This window comes from Pagrus pagrus (assembly GCF_965226575.1).
Source record: "Pagrus pagrus genome assembly, chromosome: 2".
Lineage (NCBI taxonomy): Eukaryota > Metazoa > Chordata > Actinopteri > Spariformes > Sparidae > Pagrus > Pagrus pagrus.
This window is the reverse complement of record NC_140186.1, coordinates 6,896,806-6,918,527: the sequence shown is the minus strand read 5'-3', so window position 1 is coordinate 6,918,527 and position 21,722 is coordinate 6,896,806.

The window sequence follows — 21,722 nt, the reverse complement described above, 5'->3', positions numbered from 1 at the left end:
GTTTTTTCACTTATTTATGAAAATATCCGTGCTAGCAGTTTTGGTGATCCACCTATCGTCAACATCACTTGATGTTTCATTCTAATTTAGTCACATGATCCTCAACAGTCACAAGCTTGTGGGCGAATGATTGACAAGTTCATCAATTAGCTACTTGTGGTTAGTCTTTTGCTTTAAACAGCTGGCAACACAGCTGTAGTAAGCAAAAGCTCAGCCAGAACACCCTTGTTAGTTCCCCTGAGTGCCTGTAAACAAACATTATGCATATGCATATCCTCAAAAGTCTTGGAGCTCAAGAGCTGGGATGGAATTGAACTGAATACACTTGACAGAGCTGGATGGAGAGTCGGCTGAACTTTTGACCTGCTATCGAGTTAGTGTTTGGCACCACAGGGTCAGCAGTCGCCGATACTAATCCAGTGACAAGTCAGCTAAGTGAATCCCTCTTTGTGTAAATAAAAGACATGGCAAGTGAGGATGCATCTAGAACCAAACAGTACAAGAAGACTAGAGCAGGCTGCACTGTGAGGCGGTATTTTTAAGCCTTGGCCCTATAGTTACATATTTTGGTGTATATGTTTCATACTTACCAAAACGTTTTGGAATAGGTCGAGTAGATCGCCTTAGCTGGCAGCCAAGACTTGTCTGCAACGTAATCTTTTGGAGCAACTGTCAAAGTTACGCCCACTACAAGTGCTTGTGTCTGCCACCAGCAGGCTAAAGTTGTTCCTTCCAAGTGTCATTAGATATCAATAAATAGACCATTTTGTAACCAGAAGCGCAAGTCTCGTTCAAGGATGAGTCCTCTAGATGAACTCTCAACTCCTCTTTCCAACTCTGACTCACTTTTCCATCGTTTCTTCCTGCAACAACTTTCCTCTTGCAAGATTTCAAACTCATCTCTATTCAACATAGGAACAGTGTGCGTGACGCTGTCAGACACTTAGAATAACAACCTCAGTCTGTCAGTGGCAAAAAGAAAAACTTTTAGTGGCTGTAATTTTAAACGACGCAGTTCCCCCGAAGTACGTTGCAGCCTTGTCGGGGCTGCCACCTGAGGCGAGCTCCTGGATCCCTTTCAAAACTTTTGATAGGCATGAATCATTTAAACACCAAAACATGTAAATATAGGGCCCAGGTTTTAAAATACTGAAATTCCCCTTTAAGCACATTGGTAAGCTGAATGCAGAAAGCAGCAGGATAGCATGCTTACAATAGTAATGCTAACATATGTTGAGCAGATATAATTTCATCATGTTCGTTTTCTTATTTTAGCTTGTTAGCATGATAACAACAGGTGTATAGTCACCTCCAACACTGGACAGTTAATGGAAAACCGTCCAGTAGTTTCAGCAAAAGTCAAGTGGTCACCCAACTCATTAGGGCTCATGAATCAGTTGTCTTGGCATCAATCCACTAGCTGTCGAGATTTTTCAGTCTGGACCAAAGTGGTGGATCTGCAAACTAACATTACGATCCCCAGAGTCATGATGATTGCATGGCAGAAACCCCATCAGACCTCCATTAGCATGGTGTATAAAATCCCTCTTTCGATTGTTTTTCTAACCCAATCTGTGTTTCTGGTTTATGTGTTTTACTTTGAATCCCTGAGGAACCGAGGCTGCAGGAAAACCATTACAGAGCCACTAACAGATGTCCTGGATTGATGTGTATTCAACTAAATGAAGTTTATTGTCCCGTCTAAACACATTTATGGGTTAGTCTGGCTTTAGGGCTCAGAGGGAAGCCTTGTCTAGTTTTATTCTTTGTGAGGAGTCACAAGCTGCTTTAAGTATGCTGGGCCTGGCATTTTCTGGAGTATTTTTGCAAATGTGCTGTAACTGAGACATTAACCAGAATTGTATTAATTAAACACAAATTGCACACAGACTCAGCGTCATCTTGTTGCCTTACAGCAACTCAGTGGGATATATCTCATAGTGTTATGCCTTTTAAATATATTACTACACAGCCATGTGTGTATTATTCCTAACGGTGAAAAAAATCCATCTTGGACATATCTGTACATGTGAAAGATAAATACAGTGTATATAGTGTTGATATTATTCTTATTTTTTATCTTTCTGTTCTTGTCTTACCTCTATCTTCATCTTCATTTTTATACATTAATCCATCTCTTCTGACTCTCCAGCTGCTGTAAGAAGGGAATTTCCTCGGTGAGAGATAAAAAAAGGCAAAGTTTTACTGCCTTAAAAGCTCAAGGCTGAGCGGGAGTAAAGGCTCAATCATAATCTGGTCTTCTTTAAAATTACGTAACAAGGAAACAAGGTAACAAGCCTGTGTTTATTTGTCATTAACACAGCGTTGCATAACGAAATGAAAGTTTGTGAACACAAACATAGAACATATATACAGTTTCTTTTTATACAGATGTACATAAACAGATATAAACCCAGGAAATAACTCATTCATGCATTCTTTTTAATCATTAGTGGAGACAATATGATTTCATTCTCAGATTAAAAGCTAAACCTTAAACGCAAACTTTGACTGCATTTGAGCACCAAGCACCATTGACGTCCACTACTCCTCGTCCCGCCGTAGTCCTGCACTCTGCAGCCTGAGTCCAATTTCCCTATTTTATTTTGCTGCAACCAGTCATTAGCCAGGAGCAGCCCTAAATCCAAGTTGAATTAGCATAACTCTTAGCCCAGCTCTCTTTGCCCTCCTCCCTGGGGCAGTCGGGCTGTCCATCAATTTTGACTGCCCCAAGCACCGAGCATCAATGACGTAAACACAGAGTCCACCCGTCCTCATCCCGCTGTAGTCCTGCGCTCTGTTGGCTCAGAACACCATCTGTCTGTTAAGTGCAACAGCAACATTTGAGGTGTTGTAGTGGAGACAGGTCTCTGCAACCAGACAGCCGGGATCAGCCTTAAATCCAAGTTCGATTAGCAAAGCTCTTATCCCAGCTCTCCCTGGAGCGCTCTGGCTGGTCAAGTTGGATGGTAAAAAAAAAATGCCGTGGGCAGTGATCTTCTAAATTTCTGCTGCTCCTGCTCCAAAATCTGCACTACACTCCTTTTCCAATGCTGATGAATGTATTTCTCTAATATGTTGCTGTACTGCACAGAAGTAACAGGGAGGTGGTCATGGTGGATTTGAGTCTCATCTGTGGTTATGTTTTGGTTCCAGAGGGGAAAAAAATGGGATTTTAGTTTAATATTAAAAAACTAAACACATCAAAAGTCAATATTTTCTACCAAGATGACATTATTTCCCTACAATTACAAAGGAAACAAAATGTGTTTTTAGTGAGCATTTCCCTGATCACTTCAGGGAAAAACGATTCATTCACTCTTTAATACTTTTCTTATCGTGTTAATTAGAAAAACTGTAATCCCGGCAGACTGCCACTTCTTTCAAAATGTATTTGCTTTTGCAAATTAACAGTACGTTAATACAGTTTTTCATGAGACAGCGTTCTCCTGCAAATACTTCCTCCGTTTCTTTTTCAGTTTTTATTTTTCACACAGACAAATTTAGCTGGAGCTCCATCAGGTCAAGGTCCAGCTGCTTAATCACATGGTTTGCTTACAGATCTGACAACAATGTTGTCGTGTGGCGTCTTTTGCTTGAGCATGGAGCCATTGATTCGAGCTGTCTTGTTCAGGGGGCATCACTCTGCTTGGCGTTACCATTGTCAGACCTTTGAAATCTGTTTCTGTCAGGGTGAGAAGTGCTGGGAAATTTCATTAGACTGTGGACAAATCTGACTGAGGTCGGAGAATGGTTTGAGCCTCCCAAGCGACCGAGGCACCGACTGACTGACATCGCTGTGCTCATGTGTCACACTCCAGGAGCCGAGAGGAAAACACTTTAAATGAGAGGTCTGTTTTGTTTTTCTCTTTCTATTCGGTTGATTGAAAGGAGGCAAGACCGCTGCAGTGAAAACTGTGAGCGAAAAGCGTTACTTTGGAGTTGCTAAAATCCAAAACTAAGAGGTGTTTCAAGACAACACTTTCTGTAACTTCAGACCAGGAAAATGTTTTTGATAATGACTGTATGGGTGGATAGGTTTGCACCATAATTACCATCAGCTGTGATTTACAGAGCCATCACAGGTGTATAAACTGCTTCGTCACAGCAGTAAACACACACACACACACACGCATTCACACATATTTTAACCCCGGGTGTTATGCAAATCTCCGCACTCACCCAATTTTCTTTTTTTTTCTCTTTTCTTCCGCACATTGTCAGGCCTCAATACTCTTCATCCAAAGCTCATATGTGCATTAGACCTTCAGCAGAGCCAGCGGTCAATCTTTTAGCTTGCTGTTTGATGTTCTCCCTAATTTATAGTCTGGACAAACACACACGAGCCCTGAGTGAAACTCAGCGAGCGCAAAATGATGACATAAATCGTACTGAACAAGCTTGTACGAACGACAGAAGGCTTGTACCAGGAAAAAAGTGGGCAGGGAAGCAAATCCTGACAATGCATATATCAGAACAAAGAGCCAAATGCACACACACGCACGTATCTGATCAGAAATGAACCTTAAAATGTGTTTCTAGCAGTGTACAGGGAGTCTTTTTCTGTGAGCAGCAGATAAGATTTTTCCTATTTTCACAAAATCAACAACTGAAATGGAAGCTGTGCTTGCGTCAGCGTGTGTGTGTGTTTTGTGTGTGTGTCTGCATATGTTTGTGTTCATATCCGAGGATCAAGGGGCTATCTATGAAAGATCAAGATCTGAAGTTTTTCCTTTTTTCACACGTCTCACAGCCCCTCCTCGTTGATGGACTCACTGTAGCCTGAAGTGAAGGGCAGAGTTCCCCAGATGGCGGCAGCTCTGTCGGCACACTGTTGTGTGTCGCCTCCGTCACCGATTTCCAATACTCAATATACAAATCAAGTGAAGCGGACAGCACAATGTTTTCTGACTTGGCGCCAAAAGCACGAGTCACCTGGTGAGATTGGCACCGTCATAGAGCCGCAGACAATCCCCAGAATACAGTAATGGAGATTAATGAGCTCCAGAAATAGCTGTTGCCTGTTTTTCAGCTAAAAGGTGAGTTAGGAATATTTTTCTGCAGCAGTTATTCAATAACATCAGCTTTATTGGAAAAACAGCCCGAAATGTGGTTCAAGGACTGTAATGGTGGTTGAAATGAGCATATTTTTAGTTTTATATATTATATTATATTTAGGTTTTGTGATGTGGAGATGTGTTTGAAATTGTTTTCAAGATATAACATAGATACATAACAGTAATTCCAGATTAAAATAACGAAAGACAAATAGACCTTTGTTATATATTTTGTTGAACTGTGTATACAGTATATTATCACACTACATTACACTTTACATTATCCGAAATGTTCAAACCCAGAAAAATCCACAATTTTATTCAATGTAACATCACATTTCATTTGGTCACCTGTCCCTTTAACTTCCAGGAGAAAGTTAGAGACTGAGGAAGGAAGTCAGTGAATGAGAATAAACATCCACATCCACAGACAATGGAGGTCACCTCTGTGGACTGCTGCTACAGTCTGATGTATAAACGGGAGTGAAGTTAAACGGTGATTGCTGAGCTCTCCTCCCGTCAGTAAAGGGTTCTGGATCAGTGAGGAATCCGATCTTTATTCATAAGAGTAGGACTTTAATTGAAACGATGCAGTTAAACCACAGGAAGTCTGCAAAAACACATTTTTCAGGGGGTGTTAAGTTCAGTACTGTAGTAGAATATGTCACATACGTTATTTAGCATTTAGCAGCTAAAGAATCAGGTATTTCCCTCCACCGAGCTAAAACAGAGTAACTATTTGACCTACATTTGTCGTAATCTCGACTCCAAATCAATAATAATGTTGCTGTGTAACTGCTGGATGTGTTCCCAACTGTTTGCCACTGTAAGAACTTTTACTTCAATTTAAAAGGTGATGATATGTCAACATTATGTTCACAACTCGTTTCCTGACCAAAAACAACATTTTGACTCCGTACTGTTGAGATTTCCACACAGATGAGTGTTATGAGCGAGTTTGTTTGTCTTTGTTCAGTGTCCTGTACCATGAACTCACCACTGACTCACACAATGTGACACAGTGGGTGCTTCTGTATGTGTTTGTATTAATCACACTACAAAGACAAAATCCTGCTCACAGAGTCACATTGGAGGGGGTCCCCTCTTGTGACCTCACAAGTTAGAGTGCATGTTGTCTCTACATAATGCAGTTTTAGATCATGTACAGGTTTGGTGGTGTGAGTTCATTTCTTGTTAGATAAAAGATAACATTTGCTAGTCTGTTGACATCTCAACTTGGACTCTAGGTCACCTATTGTTCTTTTTATAATGGACTTTAAACCACGAAGGTTCAGCCAGAAAAGCTAAATTTCTGCATGTGATGTCACCTTTGTGCTCCACTTCTGCCAGGCGACCAGAGACTCTAAATTGCCGGTAGAAGTGAATGTGAGGGTGAATGTGTTTGTCCACCTGAGATGCAGCAGTGGCTCGTCTCGCCTATTGCCCAGTGTATTCTGAAATTAGCTCAAGCCCCCTGCGAGTCTGAACAGGAGAAGCAGTTTAAAAGATGGATGAATGGATGTTGAAGGAAGGAACCAGGGGTTTGGCCGGCCCTGAAGTTTTTATTCAGATCGGCTCCACGCTGTCGAGAAATTGAAAGGATTTCTGTCACTTGTAGCAAAGGTTTTTAATGTATGGATCCTCTTCACCTGCCAGACATCATAACAAAAGTGTTCACCAAAGAGTCTGCAACAATAGCAGGAAGTTAAATCACCCCTGTCCTTGCCCGTACAAAGGAGACCGACATTATCATGAAAATGCAGTTACAGGATGCAAAGAATAAATGTCTCCTCCCGAAGAAAAATCTGCACTCTGCACAGAGAAAGGGCATTTATTCACAAGTCAAAGAAAAGCCAAAGTGCATTTCTGGGAAAGCAGAGGTTGCAAGCCACATATAATTTTACACCTTTTATATTTGCTGCCAGTGGTGGAAGAAGCACTCAGATCCTTTCATACAGTACACATACTAATACCACACTGTGAAAACACTCCACTACAAAGTAACAGTCTTGGATTCAATAGTATGAAAGTAATGTCAGCAAAATGTACTTGAGTATGAAATATTAAAAGTAGAAGTACTTCCAATCCAAGAGGGGTTTTTAAAAAGTGTATTTAGCTTAAGAAGGAGGATATGTTCTCACTTTATCCTTGGGAAATCTGAAAAGTAACGATTAACTAATGCTGTCAGACAAATATAGTTAAATGAAAAGCAAAACATTTCCCTCTGAGATAAAGTGAAGAAGTACAAAGAAAAAAGTTGCATAAGATGGAGAATGGTGGGCAAATTACTTGGAAGAGGACTGTCTTGTTTCATAGCAGGTAATCAAAGCACAGAAGATTAAGTTTACTGCAGCGTCGGCTGATGAAGAGCTCTCCTGTGAAGTGTGTCTCTGGTTCCATTCATGCATCCACAGGGGTTACTGTGTATTAAAATCACCCACTCATGTTACAATGCTGTGATGATAATGACTATATACTGTGACGATGATGACTCAGAACAATTTAATAGCCTTGGACACATAATGAATACTTAGCTATAGCTTCCTACATACATTTATTGCAGTTGACTGTTAACTTTTTAGTCCCTTTCCCTTGTAAACTCAATGTTTCATTGTCTGACTCTGCAGCCACTTCAGCAGTTCATCAACATGATTCTTCTTCAGGGGAAAATATTATTGTTGGTGCACTGGTGAAGTACTTACATTTCAGCTGGTAACAAGTAACTGGACATAGTTACTGTAATAATATTACTGAAATCCTATAAACATTACTCCAATACTGCTTAAAAAAGTATTAAATTACTGTAACAATTAACTTTTGTTTGGAGAAAATTCTGGAGAAAAACATTGCTCTAGAGCTTTTGGTATTAAAATGAGGACTTATCCTCACTCCTGTTTATCAACCTGACTGTAGCAGCGATCCAGCAGCGAAATGTACATTACTTCATGAAGACATTACAGAGGAGAAAGGGGGGGTGGGGGAAGAGTACCAGGGTCTCTGGTGAGTGCTGAATTCACTGAGAGTTGACTTGATCTTAAACACACAGACACACACACCACTGGCTCGCTAACGCTAAAGTACACAAATGTAATGATGTAATGTAATTTGTGGAGTAACACAAATAAACACCAATTATCCCGCAACCAAACTCGCTGAATACACCATTAAATACCAACGCTTTAAGTCGGTATTCGTCCCATAATAACCAAAAGTGCTGCTATTTGACGACCTGTGAATGAGTCTCAACAATAAACTATCTTTCTCCAGAATCACCTTCCTACCTTTAAGTGCAGTACTTGAGTAAATGTTACTTGCGGCCACAGTTTGCTGCTATGTTTTGTAGTCTCTGCCCCAAGAAGGTGAGTCTGAGGCCCTAAAACCGGCATTACGAGGAAATTGGCAGCACCCTCTTATCGCCCCCCACTGATTTCTTTGGACTGTAGCTGTAGCCAGCTTTTTAAATGGTAAGGAGCTCTTTTAAAAGCTATCCTCAAATGGTCTTGGCCTGGATTCGGCGCCACCAGCCGTCTGGCTCGGCTGCAGCAGTGACCCCTGCAGACAGCTATCCATCCAAACAATACGCTGCTGTTGAGAAAACTGATGACAGCTGCCTGTTTATGTCTCTCCCCTCTAGTCCAGCACTCCTTCTCCCTTAGGCTGCCTTTAGACCAAAAATAACACTATTAAGAGTCACACCAGTCTGTGCAGGTGTGGGTGTGTTGCTGCGGGTGAGAAAATGAAACAAAAACCAGGGAGTCCAGTTGGAAGGCTTGTCAGCTTTCATGTCAGGATTTTAGCAATTATGGCAGCTGTAATTCGCCCCTTCATCGTGACGCCTGTGAGGACAACACAAGTGGTGATAAAACGCTATATTCAACACACAACAATGCAATCTAACTGAAATGTTGATGACAACTGTCTCGCAAAAGTGGAGGCAAGCTGTTCTGAAAGAAACAAATAAAAAAACACTGTTGTGCTACAGTGGGTTTTGTTGGCTGTGTTTTTTGAAGCAGCGCTGCTTGTCTGAACACATCCTTAATGTCCTCTATCTTGTTGTTGTTTCATATCGCTATGCACAAGCCTGGAGAGGAGAGCTCGCAGTGCAGCCAGCTTAGCCAACAGATGTCTGTCGCAGGTTGTTTGGGTGGCCGGTGTGTCAGCACTTTCTTCTTAGCCGTTATGTATTCAAGAGAGTACGCTGCCACCTGTGGTAGAGTCAGATTGTATCTTAGTCTGAGATCAGTGTTCCTGACTAGATGCTGGATCATTTTATTCCTTTCATCATCCTTTCTGCACCCCACTCTTTCATTGTTGTATATTCTGTCTCATCCCTTATAACAATTTACCTTGTTTTTATTACTTTCATTATAAAGATCTTGTTATTATCTTATTATAAGCTCTTACCAAACATCCCAATCATCTTTCCATTTATTCTGCTGTCATTAGGCGCGCAAGGTATTCGTGTGTGCATATCTAAGGTGTAAACATCCTTGCTGTGAGAGATATTGGACCATATCTCAACATTAAAAGGGCGTCAACACAATAAACAAAGCACCTTAATACAGACAGATCACTTGCAACAGGATGAAGTTGGCGTTATTGTATTTTTTGGCCGAGTTCTCCTCAGTGATTTTTCCTCGAGCCAAAGTTTCTCGTTCACGTTTGATGCATGTCATAAAAAAGAGATATAATGATACAAAGTGGCGAACCCCTGCTGTCTGCGCTCAGTGTGAACAACTGCACTATACATTGAAGTAGACACAGGTACTGAATCACAAACACACATCAAAAAAGAAAATACCCTCTCCACCCTCTCCACACTTTATTTCTCTGCCGGGGATTCTGATGTTGAAGCAAGACTATAACTTATGACAGAATAAATAACTCGTTCTTTCTCTTACATATAAAAAATTGAAATCACAGGCGGTAAAATGTATCTTTGCTCAGTTCAATTCACTCAGGGTTTGGCTGCTACAGCCTTAGTGGGTGTGGTATGAGTAGCAGCTTATGGTGGCTATTACTTTTGAGAGTTCTCGACAAATGTCTACACATAAAATCTGATCTTCTTTCATTCTCCCAAATGTTTAAAACAATGTTTGAGTCCATAAACCCAGAAATCCTGTTGCCTGTTGCATCAGATAGATTTTCATCAGTAATGGTGGTTGTTTAATGGTGAATATATCACCAGTGAGGCAAGTGACAAGTGTTGTAAAGCGCTTTGAGCGGTCAGTAGACTGGAAAAGCCAAAAAGTCCATTTTCCATGTTTACTGTACTCAATTTTAGAGATGATGTTTGTCAGACTAGTTGTTTCCCCCAGTTTTTGGTCTTAAACTCATTGTCTCCTGGCTCCACTCTTAATGTGGCCATCGTAGAGGGGTATCGATCTTCTCATCTAACTCTCGGAAAGAAAGAGGATAAGCACTTACACCTTAAACGAAGCCTCATAGGAAGCGTTGACAATGTGGATCATTTAACCTCGACAGCAATCTTTACCTTACCTGCAAGTGTTTGTCAGTAAATCATGCGCCGTAAAGCTTCAGAGCTATAAGCAATAATCAATAATCTGAGCTATCTATCAGATAATAAACCAAGGCAAGATAATGAAGGCCAGCGTAAGAGAAGGAAAAAGCATCAAGCTTTAGATTTAAACCACAGAAGCCCATCGTAAATGACCGGGTAGCTCCAACCATCCATAGTGAGTCTTCAGCTGTGTGATCTCATGGAAGAGACAAAACAATAGAATTAAAGTATTCAAAGTAAAAATAATCAAGCCTTTTTTGCATTCTTAGTGAATAACATTGAGGTAATTTCACACTCCAGCGGGCCTGTGCATTAATCACTCCATGTGTTTGCTGTCAGCGTTCCTGTAGTAGAATATTTAGCAGCCTTTGAAGTGAATGAAATACACTGTGGTACTGTAAGTGTGAGAAGGGAGGGCAGTAGAACAGGAAGTAATAAGCAGAACAAATCTGGTGGTAAAATTAACCGATTCAGACAATGACCATCTTGAACAGGAAAGAGGTTAGTTTGGAAGGAATTGGCTTACATTCAAACCAATCTTCTAAAGCTCTTTACAGCTGGCAACGTGCCCGTAGCTTTGTCTTCTCTTGGTGATTTATTTAGAAATAAAAGCTGGGGTGAAATGTTGGTCCACTCAATTCATTAGGGTCCAAAACACTGTTTTATAAGCCATATCATAGTAATGAATTATTACATTTAAAAAACTAGTCAGTAAGTACTTTTCATATCAGAAATCACGAGTCATCGATTACCTGCAAAGAAGAAGAAGAAGAAGAAGAAGAAGAAGAAGAAGAAGAAGAAGAAGAAGAAGAAGAGACTATAATTATGAATAGTCTACTGACTCCTGAAACAGCTGGTTCTTATAAGAGATGTTTTGCTACAAACATGCTTCTGCAGAATGAAATGTGGTTGATGAAAGTGCTAAGAGTGAACAGGACAGTAAAGTTGCGGGCCAGGAGACAAGTTGGAAAGTGCAGGAGGTATAAGGTAAGGTGTAACCCCCTTTTTAGCCGCCTTATTTCATTTTGATGGAGCGTTTCTTTTTAACCGGTGCAGCATCTCCGGCCTTTTTCGCACTAACAGCCCTGGAAACTTGCAGATCAGTTGCATGCATTAAATCGTCTAATGTGATGCTACTCAGCCAATCGAATCTGTGCATTACGTGACTTGAATCAGTGAGTGAGACTGATCCACACACAGGGAGTTGAGACGAATGACAGCAGTCAAAGAAGTAATGCATGCGCTCAAGAGAGAAAAGCAGACAGCTAAAGCAGAGCTTTCAATCAGGAATGCATAGACTTTTACCTGTTCATTCTTCCAATGGGCAGTTATATAATGTATTATAAGCAGCCATGCAAAGCAGCACCACTATATAAAGCACAGCGCGTCTTTTAAATCACTCAAATCCAAACTGAAGGCACAGAAAATAAAATATTTCATATTGTACTGAACTGGACGTCTGAATCTCGCCTCTCTGTTGGTTTCAGCTTGGACCAATATTTTGTAGCTTTTCTGCGTTTTTTCATAAATGATAAAATCGCCGACTGCATGAGACCAAAGCGATGAGGCAGAGGCTCCCACAGAGCTGAGGGGACCTGCAGAGTGAAGTTCTGGCTGGGTTTGGTACCACATGAGACCCCTGTCATACACATTTGATCTATTGATGGCGCACAGTACGATGAGTCACTGACAATGCAGCAGACCTCTGATAAATGTGCGCAAACAAAGACATCGACTCAAGCAATTGGAGTCACTGTCTGTTTTTAATGGCTGGTCCAATGTCCAGAAAAAGTAGAAAGCATAACTGTTGGTGGTGTTTATGTAAGGCCGTGAAGACGATGAAGACGATAAAGATCACTGTGTTCTTGCTGCCTGCTGTTATGGCTTTTTTCTTTCTGCTTCCATCTGAATTAAGCGAACCCTCTGCGGCAAAATGTCACCAGGCGAGACACAGCTGCCTTCCCAGGCTCGAGCCTGTTGCGACCACTTGCTGTTGTTAAATAAAGCTATGTTCTTGTCCGTAGGCTCGATCTAGTGGGCAAGTTCATAAATTCCATAAATTTACTGCGGAACGCTGTTATCATCGTACAGCTTCTCTCCACAGCTGTACCTGGGAAATCAGATTTGTTTTATGAACCTGTGAAGGCCTGGCTTTGTGTGGCACATTGTATAAAGGTAGAAAACTGTTTAGTAACACTGGTTTGGTAAAAAAAAAAGAGTTATAGTCTAGTTTTAATGTTACAATCTGGATCTACTTACTAATTCCAACCAGGTTTTGTGTATTTACTGCCTCCACACTGGAAAAGTGATTCAATGTATTCACTGCTGCATTGATTGTCTCTGCTATTCCCACAAGTAATGCTCAAGGGAAACAGAGAAAGGCCACTGAGCCTTCCTTAATGTTGTCTTCATCTCAACTGTCACTTCACAGGCATCAGAAACATGTGGATGAAAACACCTGCAGCCAATCACAAGAGGCGGACAACTGGCAGTGTCTTTCCAGCTGTGGTTTGATTGATTGCTCAGCAGTACAAAACACAACATTAATTTCCTGAAGTCTTGTATCAAATTAATATAGACGAGACTCAATCAGAGCTCTTTGTTTAACTTGACGGTTGGATTTATCTGGTCTTCCCTTCTCAAGCCATAAAGAGCTGATTGGCTGAGAGAGCGCACAATTTAGGGAGAAGCGTGTCACAAATGACCCACACAACCCGTCACTTAAAGAGGCTCTGCACAGTCGGAGTTATGATGAATCATAAAGAAGGCTCAAAAAGGCTTGCAGGTCTCCATTGGAGCCTGGGGTGGCAATGGCAGGCAGGGATGACCAGATAGTAGCGCTGACCCTCTATAATAGTGACTGCCTCCATTAGATAAGGTTAATTTTGTTCCTCCACGACTCTCAGCCCAGGTGATCCTCGAGGCTGCCTGTGCCCTCAGAGATCTCTCCCACGCAAGCTCTATAGCATTTAACACTCTGGACTCATAACAGCCCGGAGAAATCCACAAATAAGCTAAGGTAACTGTGCATTTCATACGATAGCCTGTCGCTATAACTTCCAGGATAGAGTGAGGAAGGAAGTCAGCGAATGCGACTAAGTGTTTTTCATCAGTAATGGTGGTTGTTTAATGGAGCTCACAGCCAACAAAGTGAGTTTGTCCACGGTATTATTTGTGTTTTACTTGCAGGAGTGTTTATTCACCCTAAACAGCCAGATGACCTTAAATTCGTCTTAAGCAAGCAAGAAAGCGACAACGCACAGAGGATGTGTGTTCCTGTTTGTGTGAGCACTCACCAGAGACTCTGGTTCTTCTTCTATGTCCCTTCTCCTCTCTGCAATGTTACTGGACACTGGACAATGGAGGTCACCTCCGAGGATCGCTGCTGCAGTCGGGTTGATAAACAGGTGACTCCAGCTGTTTATTCCTGCAGAAGGTCTGGTCTTTCTCCTCCACAGCTATCTGTTTTTTGGGGGCTTGTAGGATCCAGTCATAGAGGTACCTACTAAATTTTGACTCAACAGGGCGAAGGAATTTTTGACTATTGTTCATAAGTTTTGAGAACTTGTATTTAAGGCTAGGCAAGGCAAGTGAACAATTTGGTACGCAGTATTTATGCTTGATATATAGTTTCATATAGGAAATTTAAATGTGGTATTTATCTCTTTATTTCTTGTGCTGAATGCGATTGGTTTCAGACTTGCAGTAGCTCCCTATTAAAGATGGCTTCTCATTTTAGCAAACCTTTTTGACTGAAATTTTATATATATAAATGCATTTTTGCAAGTTAGACAGTGTGCGGGTGTTTGCCTGCAAGAAATTGTTTATATAAAAATATTGATTAAAGCAGCTTTATTTATTTTAGTCGGTGTTGTGCTTGCGTGGCGCCTCCCTAATTTCAAATTAACACTAACAGAGACATACATAAAAAACCAGCACAGGAGCACTGGTTGGTTTACAGCTGGTTTTAATATTAAAGCTGCTTTGCTGCTGTGTGCTCTGTCCTGTGGGGAACAGCTTATGTAGACGCAGCGTGCACAGTGTTTAGAAAATGGCAATGATGGGTCAACAGGTTTCTCCAACCTCGCCGACTGATCAAAGCTCATGGGGCAATAGGTCATCCATCACAGCCGCGTGAGTCATCCCTGAGATATCTTCCGTTAAACTCTCCAAGGCCAGCGCCATTACAGCATAAATGAGGTCAGCATTATTAGTGGTGGAGGCATTGATGTCCTCTGACAGGAGACAGACAGAGACAGTGGAGAGAACAGTCGCAGGTAAAAAGTTATCTGACTGTCCTGTGTTTCATCCTGTATTTCCCAAAGAAAAGGAAATTTCTCAGTTAGTGCCGGTATGTCCATAGCACTGTTTATCCCTTCTGAGGCAAGTACCCGTTGTTATGAGTAATGTCACTGACTGAAGATGTCCCCGCAGTTAAACTGAGCACAGATGGCAGTTTATTGCAACATAAGGACATAAAATTAAATTCTACATTATTATCATCCTGTCACAGTTGATAATAATGTCATTGTCATTGTTAGAAATGGCTTATGATTGTGGGTGTACTTAACAAGCTGAAAGAGAGGATAATTAGGACATCTTAACCCCTTTCTACCTCCTGAAAAGGATTTTCTTGTTTAATCAGCCATACAGTACATGTTTCAATAGCTTCACGTTGCCTTCACATTCATATCATTCTCTGTGAGCCAGGAAAGCATACAGTAACAAAGAAGAACTAACCCTTAACATGCACACACGCATAGCAAGAAGACATAGTGGAGGAGGGCATACTAATATCCTTCACTTAAGTGAAAGTAGCAGTACTAAACTGCAAAAATACTTCACTATGAGCGGTGGTTGACTCCGGCTGTCTGATGGGCAGAGGAGAAAAATAAAAAGGGCACCGTAGAGGGCACTTCATCATGTTTTCTCAAGGCACCAGAGACGGCACTTGATCAAGTTTTCTTGCACAACGCGTCGCTGTGGAGGGCACTTTATCATTTCATCTACTAGGGAAATCCAAGAGTACAAGAAGAGGGCACTATTGGAGCTTTTCAACATGGAGTGCGAGTGTTTGTCGTAGTGATGATCCAACATAAAATTATTATTCAACCTTGCAGTTCTCCTCAGCTTAACAGAGCATTTTAGTGTCCTTCAGCTTGTTGTTTTGGTTTTATGATCCACAAATGTTTTTGTTCATTCTCACTGCACTGATACAGAAGGCAGCTCTCACTGCACACCACCTGCCCAGCGCCAAACAGGTTAGACACAGTGACTCTCTTGGATCTTTGACTTCAGTCTCTTTTGAACTCCACTAAACGATGTTCGAGCGCTGGATGGAAACCATTTATGCGCAGACATCTGGAACTTTAAAGTGATAGTTCGGGTCTTTCGATGTGGGGTTGTATGAGGTTCTTATCCCTTGTCAGTGTGTTACTTGCAGTAGATGACCATCAGCTCCCCCCCATGTGGAGAAGCAGCAAGTAGCGCCGGCAGGAAGTAGGTAATACACTGACTAGGGATAAGTATCTCATGCAACCCCGCATCAAAAGACCCGAACCATCCCTTTAATGCGCTTCATCGTATAACACCGGAACATCACTCTGGATGAACAGCTTGGAAAGACTGACAGACAAACAGTAAACAATACATAATGCATATCATGTCAAAAGTAATAACCTTTGTGGGGAACATATTTTACATGTTCACCTCGTCTTTCACTCTCTCACCATCTATCTCTGTTGTTCGACGATGCTCCCTTTGAGTATTTATTGTTTGAAGTACAGAGGGCGACTGCTGACAGGATGAGAGAGGACAAATTTCAAAAGCTGGCTGCTAGAAATAATAAGTGAGAAAATGACAAGCTGAACCTTTTGGCTAAAGAGAACAGAAGCTGGATGGCTCATGTGTGAATCAGTGCGTGTTTGATAACAAGAGAGAATAATTGAAACGGAATGAAGACTAATGACAAAAAAAGAGAGAAATATAACTGTCAGGACGTTTTACAGAAGACATTTGTAAGAGATAAAATCCACATTTAGACAGGGTATTCATTAAACTCTATTTCCCTCTTTAGCACACACACGTACACACAGCCCTCTGCTAATGTTAGAGGCCTTTTATGTGAGATAGGCCAATCTATTAGACAGGGCTTTTTATATTTCTCTGATTTATTCTTCCCTTTTCTCTTTTACACTCAGAGATGGGTGACTATTTCAAGCTATAAAACCAGAAAACATTTTTGACGCTGGACGGATACTGATGCTTGGTATTTACGGTCTTATAAATATAGACTGTAAATATAGAAGCATCACCCATAATTGCTTTCTAAGTTAGTTCATACAATTGCGATGTATAATATAATATTGTGACAATTTGTGCTATTTATAGGCTGATAAACTTGAGCACCTCCTACACGCCACTACTACATATTTAATGCGTGCTCCGATGGGATTCTTTGTTTTGCTCTCGCCTCAAATTGACTTTATGATTCTCCAGTATATCACCTAATTAGAAAACAGTGAGACAAAAAGTATCGCACGTTGCACCTTGATGTGCAGCCACAGGCCATTGGCTCCCATAATGTGCATTCACATTGTAATGTCCTGATAGGTAATAATTAATTCTCAACAGGGATGACTGCTCTTTGTTAGGTTCACGATGCTTGAGGTGGAGTGAGAAGGTGTAACTGCACTAAAACTGATGAATGAATAAATAGGTCAGAAATGACACAAACGCTTCACAGATCTTACGCTCATGTTTGGGCCAAACATTTGTTTATTCAAAGTATATTTGTTATCATTTTAAAGATGTAATATGTTACATTTCTGCATTAAAAGTGATTAAAGCTTTCTTCTTTAATCAAGGCAGTGGTGTGTTTCATTTGGTCGCCAGGAAACGCCCGATAATACATCAGAGAGAGGAAGGAATCCGGCTAACGTGACTGAACGCAACGTGAATAAAACTTTTACACATTAGCTCATCCATGAAAATTCCTACCCGCGTCAGTTTGCATTGGCAATGGGGGTTGTTCAAACAATAATGACAACAACTCCCATGATCCCACGCTACTCATCAAACCAGTCTTTTCATTGTTTCCAGTGAGATACCCCTCACGGCAGAAATTACACACTGCGTGTTTAAAGGAAAGGTGACAGCTGATGGATTGGTATATGTTTCAAGTTCATAAATAATCTAAATTGGACTTTCACATATATCTATAGTGATGTCAGTGTCAGTGGAGTTAATAAGAAAAGTCTAAAATGATCGTCAGAGTTTGGAGAGAAAAGGGAGTGGGAGGAGAATCTTGGCATACAAAAAGGATGTATTTCATTTGTTGCTTGTTTCAGATAATCTCTCCTGCTGTTTCCTCCACCTGGTGTGTGCGAATGAATGAGCCTGAAGAGAAACTGTAGTCCACTGAAACTCGCAACACCCCTCTGTGCTGGAGTGGGCTGATGATAAATGATCCCACTGTTGATGGCCAGTTATAGTGGTACATTACTCAGAAGTAAAGCAACATACACACCCACACAAACACACAAAATGATAGCAACATACTCAAAAACAATAAGGATTTCCCAAATTGTTTCTATTCACTGTTAGATGCACACCTTGGACTTGAAACACTGCAAACAAACCACTGCACTCCCAACGTGTCAAACACAACCTCCTCTCCTCTGACGTAGTCTTCTGGTGGAGTAGCATAAAGAGTGAGAACAGACCAGGTCAGGTGGTGATTGGGTGGGTCATACATTGAACTTTCCCGTCGGAGACCGGGGTTCGTGTTGTGTTTGGGACCAAGAGTCGAGAGTGATTTGTTTTAAAGTTATGTTTCGTACATAAGTCAACGTTTGTAAAAGATGTCATTCGTTTAATGTAAGTGACATACATACTTACTTTACGTTAATAACAATCCAAAAGCCATAACGTCATAATTTGTGACATTTTTGTCAGCAAGCTTTATTTGAAGGTCTAGCTGGATGTTGCATATAGCTCGAACACGTGCCGTTCACTTGCAAAACTTATGCTGGCGGGTAGATAGTGAGTCATAGTTTGAAGCTGAAGGTCGCTGACCAAGCTGCTGTATTTGAGGATGTGTTGTTCCAGCAGAAGACAACTTTTTTTTTTTTCAGTGACAAAGCTCGAGCAATGCTGGAGCATTTAGCCGTCATACAGCCAGACAACGCTGGATGTACAGTATATTTGGTAGGCGCCCAGGCAAAAAGCCCAACACCGTATCACAGTTCACAGGGTGATAATATGACAGTGTTTATTTACTTCTTGTTCCACTTGAGTGGCCAAAAAAATAATGAATACTGCTTTAAGAATCTGCAGTGATATAAAACTCCTGCTAAAGTGATTTTAAAAAAAAAGAAAGAAAAGAAAACCTCTTTAATTGCATCAAGATCAAATGCGTTGTTTCCTGGTTGAAATTTTAATTGTTCATTTTACAGCTGTACTGGGACGTTATGGCAAGATGGAGCAGGTGAAAACATGGCGTTACATTCATGGTGGACAGCTTTTGGAAGATTTACAACAAGTGATGAACGCATTTATCTGAAATTTGTGTTTAACAAGACATAGAATGAATGGTTTTCTAATAAAGCTTCATCTCTCTATTTTTACTCCCTACCCCAGGAAGCCCATTTCCTCCAAGATTCGATTCAAACTGTGTTTAATAATCAACCCATGAGACAGAAAACGTGAATAGATTTTTCATTTGTTCATATTTTACTTGGTTCATGATTCACTGCATGATCAATTTGTCTTGTACCCTGCTGTCTGACGTGCACGTCAGCACAGAAAAAATGACAGCTCAAGATAATGGTGACAGTATTGATGATTCAAGTAGGAAGAATATTAACGACATTAATATCTCTTCGTGATTTATCCCTCTGCGTTTTTATGTGCTGTGATTTGTACAATTATTTTTCTTGCACAAACAAAATCATCCATCCACATACTACGATCATTTACATTTTTCAGTCATTTCAAATAAATGGTTGAAGATGCTGCCGGATCCTTGTGTCTTAATGCGCATCCAATTCCAGATGTTCTGCGAACCAAAACATCTGTGACCACAGCAGCGTTCTCTCTTTTGCATTTCTAGTAAAGCTGTGTTCATTCATGGGAAATTCCACCACATGTGTGCTGAAGGTCTTCATCATGGATGAAGGAGGACTACAAAACAGAAAATCAATAGGTCAAAAGTGTTGATTGATGAACTGACTGCCTGAGGTAGGAGGAGGTACAAGGGACCTCACTTCTATCAGAAATTGGTCCCTCCCACGTGAACCCACTCATCTTTCCTGTTGTGAGACTCTGTCAGCCTCTATCTGATTTGCACCTAATCCAGTCACAGCTATCAGATCTGCAAAGGTCATGGGGGAAAGAGTCATTTTCTTCATAGTGTCACACAGATCACACAGATCACACAGCACAGCAGAAGCCATTTCTGTAGGCTTCACTGATTACCAAGGATAGTCCTTGCAAGTCTGTGTTTAAAGTGCAGTAACATTAGTATTCAGTGTAAGGCTGCAGTACATGCTGCAAGACAGAAGAGAAGAATATAAATCAGTGTATTACATCAAGTAAAATTGCTTGTCATATACATCAAAAGTCACTGCTTAGGTTAGCTCAATAGTTGAGAAAAAGCATTGACCTAACTTTGTCATGTGATACCACCGTCCTCATCACCACTGTTTGAACAACAGAAATGGTTAAACCTGCGATTCCAGGAGAAAAATAAAAAATAAAGTAAAAGTAAAAGTCATAAATCTCCCAGTAAAGGCAAATAAAATACAAGCAAACTGCACACAAGTGCTAACCCTGCACATTCTGCATCTACTTGCATACTGTTGATGTAACAGGCCAAGTTGGCCCCAAAGGGACATCAGGGGCAGAACATGGCGTGATGATGCTCCCTCCATCTATGCCAGGCTGTGCAGCAGCAAGCTAGGCATGGGAGTCCAGATGTCCTTCTCCCCAGCAAAGTTTTTCCGCTTCTTCTCAGAGATCCCGAGGTGTTCCCAGGACAGTTTGAGTTTACAGTCCCTCCAGCGTGATTTGGGTTTACCTCGGGGTCTCCAGCCTGCTCCTGCGAGTCCTGTCTGCTCCTGCAGAACTTCTCAGGTAATGTCGGGTCACAAACACTATATCCATGTTTGTCTGAAGCAGGGCGGCTCAAGTTTGATTGGCCTTCTAATTGTAATGTAATTATTAAATAGAAAAACTAGAATTGTGCCTAAACTGCAAATACAAGCGCACCGATCATTTTTGTGCAGACAAGATTCAAAATGAATCTGTGAATGACAGTATGGCAGTAAATGCAATGCCTCAGATATTAGATATAGGCCTATATAACCTCCGTGATCCTGCTCATGTTTTGACAAGAAAGAAAATCACAAATATGCTTCTAGAAAATAACCCATTTAATTAACTTTCCTGCTGAATTAAGGGGCTATAACTGAAGACAAGAACATGTGAGGTGGATCGCTGCATGCCATTATCAGCTGCTAACCTGAAATACCTTTGTTGCCCCTGGGTTGTTGATGATAGTATCATCCATTATTGACTCTGCTCATATTGGCATTCGTATCAGCCTCTAGAATCCAATAAGAGTGAAAGTGCAGGATCAGCACATGAACACACATCACTCCACATGGGATTAATTCATGTATGGTGCTTATCTGAACGTTGGTTGCAGCTGTTTTTCCACATCTGAGCCCGTCTACTCCACATCCCATCTTTTACCTCCTCTTCCTTTCCCCGTATCTTCAGTTCATTCCCCGTCTCCCTCTCCATCCACATTCTCAGTACCACCATCATGTCTCCACCTTCTCCTTTTTATTATTGGTATTCTCCTTCCATTCGCCCAACACACCTGCAGCAACGCCTTGGTGCTTCTTATTTCCGTGTGTCAATCAAGCTGCCCCACAGATAAAACCCATCTGTGCAATTGGTCGTATTTCAGCTGATGGCTCGCATGAGCGGACGCACGCACTCGCACAGCTACACACAACGCAAATGCATATCTTTCATAACACAGTATGTGATTCCCGGTGGAACGCTGCTTGGTAGATTATTGACTGAAGAACAGATAAGTGACAGCAGGTCATGAAAATGTGATGCAGGCCACACAT